Source organism: Lolium rigidum, chromosome 2 (assembly GCF_022539505.1).
Source record: "Lolium rigidum isolate FL_2022 chromosome 2, APGP_CSIRO_Lrig_0.1, whole genome shotgun sequence".
Classification (NCBI taxonomy): domain Eukaryota; kingdom Viridiplantae; phylum Streptophyta; class Magnoliopsida; order Poales; family Poaceae; genus Lolium; species Lolium rigidum.
This window is the reverse complement of record NC_061509.1, coordinates 6,127,847-6,132,410: the sequence shown is the minus strand read 5'-3', so window position 1 is coordinate 6,132,410 and position 4,564 is coordinate 6,127,847.

Sequence of the window (4,564 nt, the reverse complement as noted above, 5' to 3'; positions counted from 1 at the left end):
TTATAGATACATCGAGTCACTGGCTAGGTGCTATGACTGGAGCTCTACTCCCCGAAAGGATTAAAGCCATCTGTACTTAGACCAAATCTTAAGTTCCTTGCGTCATCTGAAAATGACTTGAACTCTCTTTCGATTTTTCTCCACTGCGACCCGTCAGCGGGGTGTCTCAGCATCACATCTTTCTTACGGTCCTCTTTGTGCCATCGCAACAACTTGGCATGCTCTTTGTTTTGGAACAAACGTTTCAACCGTGGTATTATAGGAGCATACCACATCACCTTCGCAGGAACTCTCTTCCTGGGGTTGGACTCGCCCTCAACATCGCCAGGATCATCTCGCCTGATCTTATACCTCAATGCACTACATACCGGGCATGCATTCAAATTCTCATACTCCTTGCGGCAGAGGATGCATTCATTGATGCATGCATGTATCTTCTGCACCTCTAATCCTAGAGGGCAGACAACCTTCTTTGCTTCGTACGTACTAGACGGCAATACGTTCTCCACTGGAAGCATCTTCTTTATTATTTTCAGCAACTTTTCAACTACCTTGTCAGAAGTACCATTCTCTGCCTTCCATTGCAGCAATTCCAGCGTGGTACCCAGCTTTTTCTGGCCATTTTCGCAATTTGGGTAGAACAGTTTGTTGTGATCCTCTAACATTTTCTCCAACTTCAACCTCTCCTTTTTATTTCCGCAGTTCATCTTCGCATCAAGAATGGCCCGACCCAAATCGTCATCCAGGTCATCAAAAATCGGCTCATCAAAAATCGGCTCTTCTTCAGCTTCGTCTCCCCCATTCTACTATCACCGTCTTCAGTGAATATATGATACTTGTCACTATCCTCTTCTTCTTCGTTGTCTTCCAATATAACTCCTCTTTCTCCGTGTTTGGTCCAGCAATTATAGCTGGGCATGAAACCGTTCTCCAGCAGGTGGACGTGAATGGTCTTTGAGGTAGAGTTGAAGGGATTCGTAGCATAGAAAACAAAAAATTTCCTACCGCAAGAACGAAAAACAAGCCAAGATGCAATCTAGTAGATGGGAGCAACGAGAAGATCACGAGACTAACCCTTGAAGATTTCCAAAGCCTACGAGATTAGATCTCGTTGTTGCAGAATATGATCACTTGCCGCTTTCAAAAGCGCGTTGAAGATCTTGACGGTGCCACAATCGGGCAGCACCTCCGTACTCGGTCACACGTTCGGTGTTGATGAAGACGACGTCCTCCTCCCTGTTCCAGCGGGCAGCGGAAGTAGTAGATCCTCCTCGGAATCCCGACAGCACGACCGCGTGGTGGCGGTGGTGGTGGAGTACTCCGGCAGGGCTTCGCGTATGCGCTGCGGGAGTAGTATGTGGAGGAGGGGTGATACGTCTCCGACGTATCGATAATTTCTTATGTTCCATGCCACATTATTGATGATATCTACATGTTTTATGCATACTTTATGTCATATTTATGCGTTTTCCGGAACTAACCTATTGATGAGATGCCGAAGGGCCAGTTCCTGTTTTCTGCTGTTTTTGGTTTCAGAAATCCTAGTAAGGAAATATTCTCGGAATTGGATGAAATCAACGCCCAGAGTCTTAGGATCACGGGAAGCTTCCAGAACACCCGAGAGAGGCCAGAGGGGGGCCACTGGGCCACCAGACGCCAGGGTGGCGCGGCCTGATGGCGTGTATTTCACACGTTCGTTGGGGAACCCCAAGAGGAAGGTATGATGCGCACAGCAGCAAGTTTTCCCTCAGAAAGAAACCAAGGTTTATCGAACCAGGAGGAGCCAAGAAGCACGTTGAAGGTTGATGGCGGCGGGATGTAGTGCGGCGCAACACCGGAGATTCCGGCGCCAACGTGGAACCTGCACAACACAACCAAAGTACTTTGCCCCAACGAAACGGTGAGGTTGTCAATCTCACCGGCTTGCTGTAACAAAGGATTAACCGTATTGTGTGGAAGATGATTGTTTGCAGAGAAAACAGTAAAAACAAGTATTGCAGCAGATTTGTATTTCAGTATTAAAGAATGGACCGGGGTCCACAGTTCACTAGAGGTGTCTCTCCCATAAGATAAAAGCATGTTGGGTGAACAAATTACGGTCGGGCAATCGACAAATAGAGAGGGCATAACAATGCACATACATGTCATGATAAGTACGGTGAGATTTAATTGGGCATTACGACAAAGTACATAGACCGCCATCCAACTGCATCTATGCCTAAAAAGTCCACCTTCGAGGTTATCGTCCGAACCCCCTCCGGTATTAAGTTGCTAACAACGAGACAATTGCATTAAGTATGGTGCGTAATGTAATCAACAACTACATCCTCGGACATAGCGCCAATGTTTTATCCCTAGTGGCAACAGCACAACACAACCTTAGAACTTTCTGTCACTGTCCCAGGTGTCAATGCAGGCATGAACCCACTATCGAGCATAAATACTCCCTCTTGGAGTTAAGAGCAACAACTTGGCCAGAGCCTCTACTAATAACGGAGAGCATGCAAGATCATAAACAACACATATGTAATAACTTGATAATTAACATAACATGGTATTCTCTATCCATCGGATCCCGACAAACACAACATAGAGTATTACGGATAGATGATCTTGATCATGTTAGGCAGCTCACAAGATCCAACAATGAAGCACAATGAGGAGAAGACAACCATCTAGCTACCGCTATGGACCCATAGTCCAGGGGTGAACTACTCACTCATCACTCCGGAGGCGACCATGGCGGTGTAGAGTCCTCCGGGAGATGAATCCCCTCTCCGGCGGGGTGCCGGAGGAGATCTCCAGAATCCCCCGAGATGGGATTGGCGGCGGCGGCGTCTCAGTAAGGTTTTCCGTATCGTGGTTTTTCGCATCAGGGGTTTCGCGACGGAGGCTTTAAGTAGGCGGAAGGGCAGAGTCGGAGGGCTGACGAGGGGCCCACACCATAGGGCGGTGCGGGCCCCCCTCTGGCCGCGCGGCCCTATGGTGGCGGCGCCTCGTCGCCCCACTTCGTATCCCTTTCGGTCTTCTGGAAGGTTCGTGGCAAAATAGGACCCTGGGTCTTGATTTCGTCCAATTCCGAGAATATTTTGTTACTAGGATTTCTGAAACCAAAAACAGCAGAAAACAACAACTGGCTCTTCGGCATCTTGTTAATAGGTTAGTTCCAGAAAATGCACGAATATGACATAAAGTGTGCATAAAACATGTAGGTATCATCAATAATATGGCATGGATCATAAGAAATTATCGATACGTCGGAGACGTATCAGCATCCCCAAGCTTAGTTCTTCTCGTCCCGAGCAGGTAAAACGATAACAAAGATAATTTCTGAAGTGACATGCCATCATAACCTTGATGATACTATTTGTAAACATATGTAATGAATGCAGCGATCAAAACAATGGTAATGACATGAGTAAACAAGTGAATCATAAAGCAAAGACTTTTCATGAATATTACTTCAAGACAAGCATCAATAAGTCTTGCATAAGAGTTAACTCATAAAGCAATAAATCAAAGTAAAGGTATTGAAGCAACACAAAGGAAGATTAAGTTTCAGCGGTTGCTTTCAACTTGTAACATGTATATCTCATGGATAATTGTCAACATAGAGTAATATAACAAGTGCAATATGCAAGTATGTAGGAATCAATGCATAGTTCACACAAGTGTTTGCTTCTTGAGGTGGAGAGAGATAGGTGAACTGACTCAACATAAAAGTAAAAAGAATGGTCCTTCAAAGAGGAAAGCATCGATTGCTATATTTGTGCTAGAGCTTTTATTTTGAAAACATGAAACAATTTTGTCAACGGTAGTAATAAAGCATATGAGTTATGAAAATTATATCTTACAAGTTGCAAGCCTCATGCATAGTATACTAATAGTGCCACAGCCAGCCTCCGTTTTCTGCCGCTTTTGGTTCCAAAGGTCGTCAGCAATATTCTCTGAATTCACCAAACGTGACCAAACCTCCTATTTTTCCCAAGCATCCAACACCGAAGAAGAGCTCAGTGGCCGAGGGCCACCACACCATGTGGCGGCGCGCGGCCTGGCCCGGGCCCGCGTCGGTCAGCGGGGAGCCCTGTGTGCCCCCGCGCGCCTCTTCGCCTATAAAACCCTTTCGACCTAAAAACACCGTACGACCTTGACGAAACTCCGAAAGACCTGTGGCGCCGCCACCATCGCGAAACTCCAATCGGGGACAGAGGTCTCGCCCTGCACCTCGGCTGTGGACGGGGAAGTGCCCCTAAGCCATCTCCATCAACGCCATCGCTCCATCATGCTCCGTGAGTAGTTCCCCATGGACTACTGGTTCTAGCTGTAGCTATTGGTATTCTCTCCCCATGTACTTCAATACAATGATCTCATGAGCTGCCTTACATGATTGAGATTCATCTCGATGTAATCCAGGTATGGTTGTTTGTAGATCCAGCGGATTGTTACGTTATGATTGTCTATCTACAAAGTTTATGAAGATTATTGCTTGCTGCAATCTTGTTATGCTTAATGCTTGTCACTAGGGCCTGGAGGATAGCGATCTTAGATTTGAGCTCTACTTATT